Here is a 16,772-nt window from a genome sequence, read left to right as displayed (position 1 = left end):
GAGTAACAGTAACGCTTATAACGATTCCGACCCCAATTTATCAAGCTATTTTCAACAAAAAAAAAAAAAAAAACAAGAATCCGGTGAAAGTGAAAAGTCGCTGTGTAACTCTCACCCCAAGGAAAGGAAAAGGAACTCGGAAACAAAGTTTGAAATATATAAGTATAAAGCACGAGCAATCAAACAATGATGATGCGCAAGAATTCACATTTCCAAAATGGATGGATGGGCAAATGAATGAATTATATGTAAATATGCGTCAAATACCCCAACTCGCAGAACTTGGGCGTACTGTAAGCGAGACGAAATCGAGGGAGAGAAGTGGAGGCTGTGGCAAAGCGCGGTGTGTCAAAAAGTTTCTGACTTCAGGACTTGAGCCCTGTTTGTTATCATTATCATTAGCCCAGCAAAGCAGCACATTTTTCACCATGTCTACGATGGGGATGAGGCGGGGCCGAAGGGTGTGTTGTATATTGCATATCTGTCTGAAAGTGGCCTCCCAGACGGCCATGAGTTATCGCTATCAGTGTTTCTTAAGGTGCTGTTGCGTAGCCGGAAAGAAGCACTTTCATTAGCTTTAATTTTCTGAAAATACTTTACAGCCCCAGCTCTGGGCTGTGACCCTCCTTTTTTGGGGTCGGCCTTTGCTTTTGGTGTTTTTCTCTTGAACGCGCCGTAAGTTCTTTTTAATTTGGTTTACAGATTATTAGCTGCTCATCGTTTAATGCAAATTCGATTAAAGAATCTCTCGAGGTGTTTGAGGGCCGCATTCCTATCATAGCCCTTCATTTTTATTGAATTACTGTTGTTTCATTATCATTTTCGAGCCTCAAGCGACATTCAAATGCCGGACCCAAGCTCATCTACGTGATCTTCTTAGTGAGCAGCTCCTTCAGAAGTGCTGTATGTCATTTTCCCTATGACAAGTCGGGTCCGAACTCAGAGCAAGTCCGCGCGTGCTGGGCTGTTATTCTTGGAACAACAAGTCCAACAGCTACGACATGGAACGTGTTCAGGTCTGGTCTGTTTAAAGTTTGCAACGGGCAACTGAGACGCACTTATGACAAGTTACATGTACATTAAGCGCGCTCCACAAACGACATACACATGCCTAAATATGTATTGAGGTGTATTTTTTATAAGGTACGCGGCACGCCAGCACTTGTACACGCAACATTTTCATAATTTTATCGTTTTTCTTGTAAAAGTCGTTGGGTTTTATATGATGTACGTTCTCGGGCTCAGGTCACCCGCGCGTATGTGAAAATATAATGTGAAATACCTATTAAATTGTTAACCTTATCTGCTCGCTGGATTTGTTTTTATGACCTGAATGCATAAATTTCTTGCTGAAGTACGACCGTATGACCCGACAACTCGACCGTGTTGATAACTCGGCAAGGTGAAACTACGCATAGTTTCAATTGTAAATAGTATAAGTTATGTAAACACTGCTCGTGTTGCATAAGTTAATAACAATTAATTAACATTTTCTTGCCTTGCACTCAGACAGAAAAATTCTTGCATCATCGTTTAACTTAATGTGAAGCACAATTAGGTCGTAAACAAAAACATGAGCTGTTTTTGATAAATCGGCCATTATTGTCATTAGCCATTATTGTTTATGGTTTAATTGCCGATATCCGAAATGGGAAGTATTTACCACTTCCGCTGAGACTGAGTGGCATAGGAATATTAAGACTAAGAAAAGAGTCTTCCATAATTATTAATGTCGTACTTATTAATGCAATTATGTCATAAGTTAAAAGCGACAATGCCTAATTCCAAATCGCTGCAATGAAACTCTTGCGTAATGTTTAGCCGAGGCACCTGGGGTACTGCAATGCCGAAATGAAGTCTTAGCTGGGCAACAATCAGTCGAATATCACGCGCATAATGAAGCATCGTTTGATTAGCCAATTTATGGCACGTTCCTCTTGGCACAGTATAGTCCGGACTGTGTCTTGGCCCGGCCAGCAGCTGGTCGCTAAGAATTTGGAGCGAGTCGGCACAGCACATGACCATAAAGTGAAACTGCAACTGGCGGCAAATTGCGGCAAAAATGCCAGTGCAGGCCAAAAGCAGCGACGCGACAGAGTTAGAAATTATTTCATACTCGTTCCAACTGCAGCCATCCCCTCGTAGCCCCGATGCCCCTCGCCAATGCTTGGCCGCCTGTGCCCGACGCATGTCAACATGGGTTTCATAAATGGCAGCAGCGGGCAGTGTTTTGTCAATGCATTATGTTCTCTTATTGTGGCTACTGTTGTTGTTGTTTTTCTTGTTGTTGTTTTTGTTGCTGTTGTTGTTGCTGTTGTTGTTGCTTTTGTCGCTTATGCCTTTTTGCGTCGTTTCGGTATTCAGTCCAATTTTTTTACTCAATTTTATTTATTTAATTTGTTATTTTTTTCTGCGCCGTTTTTGGCAACTGGTTATGAAGTCTCATTTTCGTATTTCTCTAATTAAAAACTGCACTAATTTTTAATTAGACACATTGATATAATGAAAAGCTGGTTGCCAGGCACTGCCTTTGGCTATCTGCCCGTTATGACTATGATTATTTATAATAACTTACGGGCATGTTAATATTTTGTTTTTAACCAGTTCAACAGCAGCCGGATAAGTTGTCCAAAATGGATTCGACATGAGCTTAATTCAAATACTTGAATACTCTTCATCAAATTGTGGTCTTTTCGTTTAATTATTTGATGAGTTTTTATACATATAATTTGATTTATGATATTATTAGAAGGAAGATAGGTCTGAACTGCATTAACATAGTTTCTGATATCTATTTAAATATATGTGTAAATTGAGACTTACCCAATAAATTCATTGCATCTTCCAGTAGGATTACGAAGAACTTTAATTTATTCACATTGCTGAAAGTAAGAAAAGAATGATGCGTTCAGTACAAGAAAACAAAAATATATAAATACATTGCTAAAGCAACTTGCTATTTCATTTTGTAGTATCTATAATCTGAAGCCGGATTACTTTGAGCCCACATTTCCATCTAGCGGAAAGGATATGGATATTTATAATATGTTTTGTAAACGAGATGTTGAAAGCGATTAAGAGTTGGAATTAATATTTTTCTTAATTTTTTTGTTATTTTATAATTTAATGTATAATATATAATGTATAATGAAAAATCAGGGGATAACCTGAACCTTCCCCACTCCCCAAAAACCGGATTTCGGTGTCGATTTTAACGATTGCTTGGAAATGGGAAAAAGTTATCGATTATCGGAAACAATCTCGTACGCGTAGGCACTAGGGGACCTTCGTTCAAAGCCTTTAGATCTTAAAGGTTCTGAGATCCTTGCGTTCATACATACGGACTAAATCGACTCGGCTAACCCTTCGTGTTATAAAAGTGCAAAATACAATATAAAATAATTGACAACATAATAAATATCCCTAAAGATCTTAAAAAAAAGAAAAATGGCAATAAAAAAACTATTAGTCAATCCTCAAGGACAAATATAGCAAAATCATAATATATCAATAATACAAATATTATTTTTTTTTCTGAAATAATGTGACGAATTGTAGGCTCTCCACGATAATGATGGATAAGAGGAGTGGCAGTGGAGAGGCCGGCGTAAGATTTCAGTCTTAGTCGTAATTATTTTATTTAGACGAATCGGCTGTTAAACGCAATTTTGCCAAATTTGTAGCAATGCTGTGTATGCGCAATGTCGCTGGGGCGACGATATAAATCATGTTTCCATAAATACCGAAACAGCAATGCGATTTCCCTAATAATAGTCAAATGTGCTCAATAAAATGATCACGTACAAAGCGCTTGCTATGCTGTTGTCGCCAATTTCCAACGCTACATTTACCGACCGATTGCCGATCAGAGGTGACACAAATTTTTTTAACTTGTTTTTGATTTACTGCCAAGCTGCCCAAATTGGCCACCCGTTTGCAGCTGACCAATTTATTAATGTCCAATCGGTGCATAAAACTGTGCATCACCAGCAGCTACAGATACACAGCAGATCGAGATACAGACCCATCCGACTCTAAGCGGTTGTAGCTTTCAGTAATCTCAGCTTAGCATCCATGACAGTATTGTCACGCTAGCCGCACCCAGCTCGTTGTCGAAATCATCGCAGGTTTTACTGTATCTGTGGCAGTTGCGGTGCCACTTGCCGTGTCATTTCTATTTCAGAGCGACAGCCGTCAATCAATTTGTAAGCCCCGTCATCGGAAAGCTGGTTGTAGCCTGTCATTAAACAAATGACGGCTGATTTCCAAATTTGTTTGAGTTATTTTGCTTAATTTGTAATATTCATTGTCTAAAGTGTGACTAGTGCTTCGAAATCACAGCTAAACACATACATAATTGTTCTGCTTTTATCAGGATTAAATATTGAATATATTGATTGATCAGTTATTTATATGGTTGTCAATATAATAATGGAATATTCTTTGATATTTGCTATCAATTATGTTTTGTTTTTATGAAATATGCTTGTCAATTTTATGCAAATCCATCCCTCTTCTACTTATTAATGACAAGAGAATCGTAAATGCCTCTCCTGGTTGTATCTACAAGACCGTGTCTATCTCTTTTTTTTTCTCAAAGGTGTCTCTCACAAGGCTGTAAATCTATCTGGTTGAAAGTTTGAAAAAGGCGGCTTACTTGTTCGGCCAAATCGGACTACTATATATATTGTAGCTAAACTAATTATAAAGGGGTTTTCTGAAAGAGCAGTAATCTTCTTGCCCGTGTGCCAGCTTCTTTTAGTTTGCCAAAAGTGATTGCTTTCCCACCTTGTTTTAGATGGCATTGTACTTTGTTTGTTTGTAGCCAGACAATGACGTCTGCGAAAGAAAATTAATTTTAACGTGAACAGAGTAATAATTGTCAAAGGACAAACTAAGGGCTCTCACAAGACAATTGCTTGGGACAAAGAAAGATGACACTTGAGACGCTGTACATAATTTGTAAAAACTTTTGTGAATGATTTTAAAAGTTTTCTGCACTCGCTGCAAAGGCGGCAATCATTACGAGGTGGGGTCAAGGGGGTAGCACATCAAAACAAGTGTCAAAGCGGAACCGGAAACGGTGCCGAGCGCTGACGGGAGAAAGATTTCTATAAGAATTTGATTTGCCTAAAGTCAGGCCACAGTAAAGACATGAGCAAAGGGCCTGAACTGGTTTCTAGAAACTGGCGGCAACTGGGAAATGCAACCACAAGGTTTTTCAAACTTTACTCATTTTCAAAATTACAATGTTGCCACAAGCATGCGCTTACCGCAGCAGCATCAGCAGCAGCAGCAGGAGAAGCTAGAAAAATCTAAACGTAAGCAAAGTCAATCGGAAAAGTTGTCGACGCCACCAACAGTAGCTTTTTGGATGATGAATAAGAGCTGGAGAGGCAAAGAGTAAGGCAGTTAAAAAGGCTGGCAAAGGATGCTGAGGGCAGTATCTTACCCGCAAGACGTTTTTCCAGCTGCTTCGTCTTTAGCAGACATTTTTCTGCTTTACGAAAGTTTGTTGGCCCAACCACTTGACGCTCAGTTATCTACCCATTACCCCCTGGTCCGCCTGCTCCGCCTGCTCCCCTTGCCACCCTTATCGACTAGCTTCAGAAAAATAATGCACGCATCTGGCAGCCACGCAACTTGTGCAAGCGGCGCTGCGGCTTCTGCGGTAAATCAATTTCTGCAAATGAGATTTTTCAATTATAAATCAATTTTCGATTAAAATTACTTTTACTCATTTTGCTGTATGCCCGGATAGATAGATGGAAAGTTTTTGCGGGAATTAAAACTAGCAAAGTATGGGGGCGCCATAGAAACGAAAAGTTTGAAAGTTAAGTCGAAAGTAGAATCGTAAGACAATATATGGTCTTTGTTAACAGATCACAATTGCAGCGTACATAATAAATATAGTTTTCAACCAAGGAAGCATTTAAATTTTTAATTAACAGTCATTTGATAGGACAGGAAACTTTATTTGATACACCAGCAAGGTCGACTGCGATAAACCAATGGAAACATATAGTTCGCTTTATTTACGCCTCTTAATTAAATTGTGAATTATGGCCTTCGATTTGCCAAACGCCATAAAGGCCACAAAAATATGAGTCGCTGCTCAAACGAGTGGAAACTGCAACTCTTGCGGCCCATAAAGCTGCCAACGAGGCAAGCATAAAGTTTTACGATGGACAGTGTCCCAGTGCAGCATCGGCTGCTCCAAACATATCATCCAACTGGCCATGCGGCCATCCATCAGAGCGGAGCAATACGGACACCGGCCGTTATTAAATTATAAATGAATGAATAAAGTATATGACACGGCGTTGTTGGAGTCGAGGCAGTGCTCCATTTATGTTAGCAGGTAGATCTGCAGTCCGACAAGGAGACCGCAATTTAATCGATTCGGCGTGTAATTGCGAGTTTCGTGTTATCTTTGCCTCAAGTTATGGGTATGTCACAAAATATGATACAATACGACAAGACAAGAGAGCTCAGAACATAAATCGATAGATAGAATGAAAAACGCCGCATGTGGCACTGGCGGACGTTCGTCAAAGGTCATAAAGCGCCACAAGTATTTATGGGGCTTGGCAATTAATAAATTCGTGGCTAGTTAAAAATAAATCACAAAAAAAGCCAATCAAAATATTTATGGTCAGAGTCTCAAGGGAAAGGAGGCCAAGTTTTATGGTAACACCGATTGGCCATCGTTTTAAATTGGCAACAAGAATTCGCGCTTGTGTTCTAGGCTGTAAGAGTTGAGCATTGATTGATTCCCCTCAATAAAGCTGAAGGCAATGCAACCGCAAGCTTAACAAAAAGGGTTTCTAGTTGGAGGCCATTAATGCCGCACGTGGGCACAGATTGGCAGGGTGCAAAGGTCAATAGAGCCCTGGAAATGCAATACCGACCGGCACATGCATAATACAAGCCTGTTCTCGCATACATTTGCCAACCGATCAATCACAATTTTGGATTCTAGAGGCTATTTTTTGTGCGTTCCTCTATTTATTTCATGTCTTTTTTTTATTCATTTCTTATTTTCTTTTTGATAAATGTCACACGCCGCGTGTCAAATGTTTTTTTTGGCTCCCCACTAAAGTGAAAACTGTCGCATTTTCTTGGAATTGTATAGTGGCTGCAGGGGCAGCAGTCTCTCAAGGATACGAAATTACACTTAAAGTAAAGAGTCCTGTCTGCCTTGGGGCACTCATTGGCCCAGAGCGATTTTTTGTTCCATTCGCATTTTGATATTCTTTGCTTTCTTTCTGTTACTCGAATCGCTTTGTTTTGAAGCACGTGGCTGGAAACCTAACGATACGACATCGCCTGCAAGTCAAGCCTTTAATTTATGCAGCCCTGGGGAGATTTTGATTTTTTACGATTTGTTTGGGGGAAAATGCTTAACAATTGCCCGCAATTAGTAGCTAGAATATGTCGGAACGTAATAGAGACCGGTGGGAGTTAATTGTTCTCATAAAATTTAGCTCTCCTCCGATTACTTACTTTACTTATATTAAACAAATGCTAAACAACAAATGCTGCCGATGCTTTTTGTACAGAATCAAGAAAAGTTCATTATCAGCAAAGGTGTGCATTTTAAAACAGGCTACAAAAACGCATGATTTCTATTTGAAGTTGGAATCATCAAAAATAACTATAAAGGTAACACGTCTGTGTACTTATGTACATTTTCGTATCTCGAATAAGCTGGGCTGTCAATTTCAACCATTCCGCACATGGAAAGTTACACGTTACACATACGTCCGGAGCGGAGCGTTCGACAGTGGCTGTCACATTAACACATCATTCATAAGGACATCTGCCAATGGCTTTTGAAATATTTGCAGCCACATAGGAACCGGAACGGGAATGAGAACAGAAATAACCTCCCCAGCGATTTGGCGTCTCCTGTCGCTATTTCAGATTTAAATTTGCGTTTGCCAAAATGTCAACAAACTGGGACAGAATATATATTTTTTTTTGTATTTCATTTATTTCTGTTTTGTATTGTGTGTATTATGCTTTACTTTTTTGCACATACAACAAAACTTTCTTGTATTTTATTTTGTTCACTGAATTTGATTTTATTTCTTGTTGACACATGCCGCTGACAAAATTTTATGCGAATCGGTTTCGCATTTTGAAATAGTTTCATAAAAAGAAAATGCCTGTCTCGGCCAGCTCCCCGCCGCCCATTACTTAGCCGGGCGGGTGAGTGCTGCCAATGCGGGTGATTTCCATTTGACATTGATGATGTTTACTTATTTCGGTGAAAATGGAAAATATACAAAATATACATACATACATGTACAGACATGTGTGTGCGTTTGTTTGATACATATTGATACTTGGTAAATTGTTGCTGCCGTGTTTGATTTTCTAGTTATTGTTTTCTTTTTTTGTGTGTTGTTTTGTTCTTTTTTTACAACATTATGTTTTATAGTCAGGAGACATTGATGAAAGCTCATCCAGACAGGCTGATGTGTTTGAAGCCTCATCTTTATATGGGTTTGTCTACCGACTTCCATTTAATTTTTTGCGCTCTGAGCGCAGGACAAGTTTGACTTATATGAAAAAGAGATTGATTACCCACAGAGCTCATCGATCTGTGAGTGGTTTCGCATGTTCAAATGAAATATTTTTTACGAAAGTATTTGTATTTGTGTTCTTTTGTGTTGTGTGTGTTTGTAAAGCCAAAAGCATACAAAGTTGTAGGCGCCTTTGTGGGCTTGTGAAAATATTTAAATTTGAAATTGCAACCAATCAAACAATTTTCCAATCAAAAGCTTCTATTTTGCCAATTTTGAGTCGACGTGTGCAACTTTTAAGTTGCATAATTCAACAAAGAACGTAAAACGCACTCAATAACCCCCCCAAAAACCTCCTAACCCTTCGGTTACAATTTTACCTGTGTGCAAACATTCAGGCGAGTCAGAGCCCTCGTTCGCATCCGCTTGCTCATCATCCTTCCGTTGGCATCGGGGCTACAACCGGCTACGCAATTACCATGAACAACAACGTCCGGCGATGGGCCTTGTTGGAGGGTATCCTAGCTGTGTCTCCGTTCGAAAAGTCGTAAATATTCCAAATGTCATTTTGAAATCCTAATTTACGCTTCGTCGTTCGAAAATGCACATTTGCCTAGCGTACAAACATCCCAAAGACCAAAGCACAACACACGCACTGCAATTTGGAAAGCTCCCTTACCTATTTCCCATTTCGCAGTCAACTCTGGGGCAATCTTCAATGGAGAGCTCGACGGCCTCATCGTCAACGGGATTGGCATGCCTCATCATCATCATCATCATCAGTAAAAGCAGCAGCGGCAATGGTCGCTTTGCATTGCCATTTTGTATCGAAACATGCAATCAAAATTTTCAAATTTTCTCTGTGTGTGTACGGAACAAGGGAGTCAAGAGAGTCAAGGGTAGGACACAGGGTAATGTGTGCACTCTTCAAACAGATACACGCACAGAATGAATTACAATCAGCACACAATTCAACGAAAAATGCCGTCCAATTTCTAAATTGTGTGCAGGTTCAGGCTGCACCCAATGTCCCTGCTCGAGCACTGGCCTCGCAACCAGCCCAATGCAGATCCCATGGGGCGCGTTAGGAAAATGAGTGCATTTTGGAGCCAAAAACAATATGTTTTCCAAACGGCATTTCCATTTATGTTGCATGTTGTGCACACATTTCCGCAAATGCACCTACCGATTCCCTACCCTTTGAAACAACGCCAAAGCCAACGCCAACGCCAACGCCAAAGCCAAAGCCTCGGCCACACTAGTCGCATACACTCACAGTTTAGTTGGGTTTGTGATATTGGATGGGATATTGGAACTGGGAATTGCAATGCGATTTGGACGCAGTCGCGCGACCCCCTCATTACCTATTCCGCTTTTGTGGAACCAGATTGGAACATTTCGTAACTTGATGGCCGCTCAAACCGTGAAACTGATCGAGTCAGAAGCTTATCGGCATTTGTTAGGCATTTTGCAAGTGATTTATGCAATTAAATTTTGTTAAGTTGAGTTTCGTGTTTAAAAAGCCTGCAATAACTCGATATTGGGGCTTAAGCTATATTTAGATCAATAATTTAAGGCAACAAATTAATCTTTTGATTAGATTTGTTTTTTCTAAAGTACCAATTAGTTTGATAAAATGCACGCAAGCCCCACATTATATATATAACTCAGCTCTAAGGTTCATACAAATAATGTTTAACCTAGATTTCCAAGACGCGCTGCAGACAAAAAATATACGAATACTGAAATATAACCATATAAAGAGAAAAACAATTTAAAGGGCTTCCTAAGTTGATTTGATTTTGTAAGAAATTCCTCAGCATCGGGCTGACCGATACGAGCCTATCTAGCACCATTTTAGGTAAATAATTACCAAAGGCAATAAAATTAAAAATACATTTAACAAATATTGAATTTCAAAGTAAATAAATTAAAATTAAACAAATCCCAAGTCCAAAAAGAGACACACAAAATGAACAAAAATTCGCTTGAAATCATAAAAACAAAATTTGATGGCTTCGTTTCTGATGATGGTAAACGACTGTCGAACAGTCAAAAGATGTGGCATCTTCGAGCTGACTGCCGTTGTATCAAAAAGAAAAAATGAAAGAAAAACTCGAATAATGATGAATTAATTGAGTATTAAATGTTGAAAGCAAAAGGCACGACTAATAAAATATAAAACAACACTCACACACAATATCATAAAAATTATACAGTAAGTCATTGAGATACTGTGCTTTCACAATCGGCTTGCCGTAAACTGGTGGAGAATTGGAATTGAGAGAAAAGTGTTGATGGCCACGGTTTCTAAGAATGTTGATAAGAACTGGTATGGTATGGTAATGAGAGAGGCAGAGGCGACGCCGCACAAAATCACGCTAATGGCCAACCCACCTCGATAGGGAGTTAACCCTCAGATCAGCCCATTCCAGGCCACTTTGTTCGTTCCTTTCATTTAACAGATTAAATTGATTAATTCAATGTTGGCAGGTCGTGAGCATATTTCGCTTAATTTCATTTCCGCTTCACAAAATTCGCCCGTCTCCTCCCGTCACGTCCCGTTCCCAGACGCGTATGGCACTTGTTTGTTCCGCTCGCCCTCGAGTGACGCAATTTTTTACGCCGTTTCAAATTCATTTTGCCGAAAGGGTTGCAAAAAAATCTTGTACGCATTATTTCACTTTTTGCTCGAACTGTCACCAATTTAACTTGGGGTTGCAAAGCTACAGCGAACTGAATTTTTGGCAGACCAAGTTATTGATCTGAATAATGCGTTGTCAATCTTGTTTGATGCATCACCGTACAAAAAAGACGGTTAATATTGCTTTGCTGCTTTATTGGATTCGCGAAATAATTTCGCTAAAGGGTTTTCCCATATTCTGGCTCAATATCTACGTACGTTTAACATGATGTGTATACGAGTATCTGTACAATACAAAGTGTTGAATCATCGCGTGCAAAAAGCGAATTTTCATGTCAACTGTCAAAGGATTTGATGCACGCTTTTAGGATGTTTTCTCTACGCCAAAGGGCTCTTTTAAGAGCATTGTCTTCATTGGGATGATATTAAAACCATGCAGCTGCTTTCGAAAATCCGATAGCTTAAGCCCAAAAAGGAAGCTACGTTGCAAATTTTTATATATTTGATATTAATATAACGAACAGATAATTAGGAAAACTAAAATGTTTATCGAGAGTGTACAATTTGTAGTGCAAAAAAGCAATTGACATTGCATCTGTTATAGCTTATTTATTTTATGATATGTATTTGTGTGTTCAAGTCATTTAGTTTGGCGTTTAATTGACTGGCTTCGGGACACCCTCGTCTTTCACAAAGAGCATAAATTGTTGTCATCCACTTGAGGCAGAGCTATGAGGCAGCGTCATTAGTTTCCAGTTGTTTAGAATCAACACATTTGTAACAATATTTGATAACTAATTTTAGAAACGAATCCGACAAAAAGGAGCTGTTCGGTGCGATGCATGGCAACATACATTGATTCGGATGGAAGCGAATTGACAGCTCAAATATTTCAGGACAGATTTTTGACGTGCGCCCATGATTTGTCATTGACATCGTTATGCCTGTACCGAGGGACAGAGAGACAGAGGGGCAGAGGGACGGGCTGTGTATGAATCTGGGCATCTAGGGGCCTCCCCTGAAAGTTGCAGACAATCAGGCTGCAACACTTCAACGGGGACCGAGACGCAGAGCACTTCATTTGTACCGCTTGGATAAACAGAGTGCCGTCAGAAGGAGCCCTGTTGTTGAGGCTGGGTCGGTGCCTGCGCCTACAACAAGCAAATGTGTGTCGATGTGTCGCTGTGTCGCCTAGTCATGCGCCATGCGTCGCCACATTTTCTAATTGATTTCAAAATGTTTCAGTTTGTATAAATAATTGCATTTTTGACGTTTCCATTCTAGGGTATATTCCATAATTTCGGTCTCGCCACCAGACAAGATGCTCGTAAGGCGTATAGCGAGGGCCAGATATTATTTTAGGGGTAGCCATGTCTTTGGGGAATGACCCAAGATTTTATTTAATTGCGCACTAGACGCAGATGACAGTTCGGTTAATTAAGGCGGCTTATTTTAAAGCTTACACCAAATTTCATATTACAATAATTTAATTTATGCTTGCCATTTATTATTTTCCAAATTGTTTTGGAACGTGCCGCTGCCAGTTTAGGCCCCTACTGCCCGCCTCTCATAAATTTCAGAAACTAATGATTGTTTCTATTTTGAGGAGTGCTCTGAAAGTGTATTTTAATCCATGTTAATGATTCTCGGCTACCCAAAAATTATAAAACTAATCCTTTGCTTTAATTTCTAATGCGAAGTTTGGGTGATAGAGCTAATTAATATAACTCCAGCTGCTCTGCTTCTAAAATTATCTTACCATTAGCTTCAAATGATATGTGAGCTGTGTGACTTGTCATCAGATCTAAATGTGAACGCTCGGCATAATAAGCAATAAGAAGTTACCTCACTCTTAAACGTTCAATCCGATAAATATAATAAAAATATATATTTATACTAAATTTAGTCACAACTAAATGACCTTCACTCAAGACGTAAGCAAATCTAAAAGAATGTTTGAATTAAAGCACTTCATACGCACATCTCTATTTCTATTTCTTTCAGTCGCTCTTTAAATACAAATACGTAGCAAAGCATTTGGCAATTTATCTGATAGATATCCTCAAGACACACACACAAACACACCTCTTAGTAGTCGCATATATACACAGACGCTAACAGATGCTTATATTTAAACATTGGCTTGTTTTCATGGGCAGGGAAAATATAGGAAAACGTTGGCATCAACGAAAACATCGATTCGACTTGGACTTACTTTTAGGGGAGGATGCAACGAGTGGGTAGCACACAGTTTGTTGACCCAGCTTCAGCCCAAGTGAAGGCATTTGAGAAGGTTCAATTGGCACCAGCGACATTTTACACCACGCTTCCTTGTTTACATGCCACCGAACTGAGATCGAGGGGGGAGTGGAAAAGGAAAAGAGGAGAGGTGTTCAGGCTGGGGCAGCCAGTCAAGAGCTCGCTGCAGCTGAAGTGAAAGTGAAAACGAAAGCACTCGAATTAAATGAATACGAAATGAAAATGAAATGGCAACAGATGCGTTGCTGGGAGCCACATTAGAAGATGCTTGCCACCAGTTTAGGGGACTCGCATTTCACTTACGCTCAACAATTTGGGCACAGTTTATCTTAAAGTTGTGCATTCTTGAACCTTGGACAACTTTTGCACTCAATTTGATTTGTCGCCGGCGTATGGCAACAACTGATCGGCATCTAAAAATGCTGCAGACTTTTTATTGCTTCCGTTTCGGAGCTATAAATCAATGCTCAAAGGCTGCCCAACTAATAACTGAGAATTAATGCGCATATATGCGTGAGCGAATCCTTTCTAGCAGCAAAGCCAATATTTACATTAGCCACGAAATCATTTTATTAAATCTAAGAACACCCGGCAGGCGCTGCCGGGGCAAGTGCTGAATGTAAACATAACGCCTTCCTGGCACGTGCCACATGCCGAGGCAACGTCGCCCACATCGCCGATGATGGTTGCACTTTCCCTTATCCTTTTTGGTTACATAATGTAGCGTATTAATAATGAAATCGCTCATAAAATTATAGCCACACCAGTAGCTGAAGGCGCAAACCGCTTGCGTGTTGCATGTTGTTCATGCAACGTTGCCGCCTGTCTGGTCTGTTCGCTCATTGTTCAATATTGAGCCGAAGGGTGCCAGCCCCACGAGTTATGAAATTACTTGCCATAATGAGCGTTTGTCCATATCACCCCTCGTCCTTCGTTGTTAACAAGAAGTCAACACTTTGTTCAGTCGCTCTACGATATCAATCGCGTTTTCATTTTCGATTCCGTTCCAAATTTCATATTCATATACCCGCTTGCTGCCGGAAAATGTGCGACGCGTGCCGCTATTTAGCGTCTATTATCCAGTGAACATATTTTTCACGTCCAATTCGGCCGGAGCATGGGGTACAACAGGAGCTGTTTAAGCCCTCGTGCCCTGTTTTTGTGTTATCCTGTCATCGTCAGACTGCTGCGATCCCTGCTTGCTGATGCAAAGACGATTCCTTTTCCGGAACGCTCTCATGATATGGCATGACATTCGAATAGGGAAAAGGAAAAGTTTGACAGATTTTATGCATGCCTTGGGTTCGCCTAATAAAAGCTGCTGCGTTTATATTTATGTGTTAATTTGTTATGATCTTACGGAAATCGTTAGAATTGCTTTTGAAATGGCCCTGAAGAATATATAAATTATAGCTGAACTCAGCCTTGAACGAAATGGCGACTCCTTTGCCTGAGCAGACGTGACGGGCCAGACTCACGCTCAAATATTGGAAAATGATGTCTGTCAATGTTTGCATATCATTCTAGACACAAAAATACCGAAAGGAGCGTGAAAATTTATATTTTCATTGTACGTTTGCAGTTCCGAGAAGAACTGTTCCCGCAGCACAACTAAACGCCTACTGGCAAATCCTTTGGCAACAAAAGGGTAATGGCTGAAAATCCGACGCGCTATCCAAAAACGCTGTATGCAAATTCATCTAAATTCAGCACAGCTTAAGCCGTGCTTAATTAGTACGCAAAATATTTGCCGTAATTGTCGTACAAACAAGCCGGGGTCTAAGAGCGGAAGGAGCGTAGAAGGATCGCCTTCGGCAAGAAATATAATCCCTTCGATCGGATTTTCCGGTCAGCGAGCGGTCAGAGTAAAAGCCCTACCTGCACGACATATACCAAGCCCGAAGAGCCTCTAAATTTGCACTAATTTTTGCCCGTGATCCTGAGGATCACAGTGTTTTTGCTGATTGATCCTGTTTGTGGGATATTCGCCAAGATGCGGTGAGGCGGCTCTAAGAGCAACAAAGGCCACCGCCCGTTTTGTGTAAGTCCTTTCAAACCGGGCTAGATCCAGCTGTGCCTGTGCCTGTGCCTGGGCCAGGGATTAGAAAGGGTATCGGGCCATTGTAGGCGTTACTATTGAGACAGTTTACAGTGCATTTACTTCGGCTTTATTTGTCTCGTCTGTGCGACAGCTCGACGCGCAATTGATTTGTCAAAAGCCGCACTAAATGCCGAAGTTTTTCATTGACCACCTACCTGCCTGCCCGAACTACCGCAGTGCAGAACGGAGCAGCAGTGTACAGACAACTGCTGCATGGCAACTTCTCCAAAATAAATCAATCAATTAAATTTTTAAAAAGCTTCTGCAGTCAAATGCCGCATGAAAAATATTCAATGCCTTCCACAAAAACCTCCAGTCGGTAATTAAAATTTCTGCTAATATATATCCAGGCGAGGGCTGATGTCCTCGTTCACTTTTCTGTCCGCCCAGCCAGCGTGCGACAAGCATATGACAGTTTGACAAACGGCCACTGACAAGTGGCCCCAAGCCGGAGGTAAGGCAAAAGCCAGCTCCAAGCTGCGACTGCATTGAAGAATTAAATGCTGCGTTTTGGAATTTGAGGTATGTCCGCTGGGGACAAAAATCATATTAAGACGGGCACATTATAAAACGGCAGCAAACATGGCACTGCCAGAGGAGGAGGAGGAGGAGGAGGACAGTGCACTGTGGCCAGCAGGCCGCATAACTTATTAAAAATCAGCAAAAAGCGATCAAAAATTGGGTTTGACAAATGCCCGAAATCGTGTGCGCCATCCAACCGTCTAAGCGCCACTTAAATTTAAGCAACGGCTCTTCAGAATGTCTTCGCAAGAAGGGAAAAATGGGGAAAACACGGCGCCATTCATCGTCAATGTCAAGCTTCACGTCGAGGCGCATAATTCTGCTGGCATTGTCATTGAACTTTTGGTCAAATTCTTTTTAAATTGTATTCCTTTTAGTCGACGATTCAGAACCTCATTCATCTAAATTTCAGATGATATTTTGGTGACTATCAGCAAAATGAGACCAAATGTTCGTAAGGATATGGCGTTCTTATTTAAGTAATTTCTTATTACAAGTAAGGAAATTTGGAAAACCTGAACAGTTTTGTTAATTGCAATGCAAATGCGTGTCGGTCTGATGCATCATCACTAGTCTCCAAGAAATTATGAGACCCCAAAACGAAACTGCGAGTGCTTCCACACAAATGCCATAAATATTGCAGCCGATCGGGCAAATGATGTTGACAGGCACACGAGCACATTCTGTGGTCCCGCAGGGATTGGTCATAAAATTT

This window comes from Drosophila novamexicana, unplaced genomic scaffold, assembly GCF_003285875.2.
Source record: "Drosophila novamexicana strain 15010-1031.04,08,12 unplaced genomic scaffold, DnovRS2.1 tig00000193-arrow-pilon, whole genome shotgun sequence".
Taxonomy (NCBI): domain Eukaryota; kingdom Metazoa; phylum Arthropoda; class Insecta; order Diptera; family Drosophilidae; genus Drosophila; species Drosophila novamexicana.
This window is presented reverse-complemented; position numbering follows the sequence as displayed.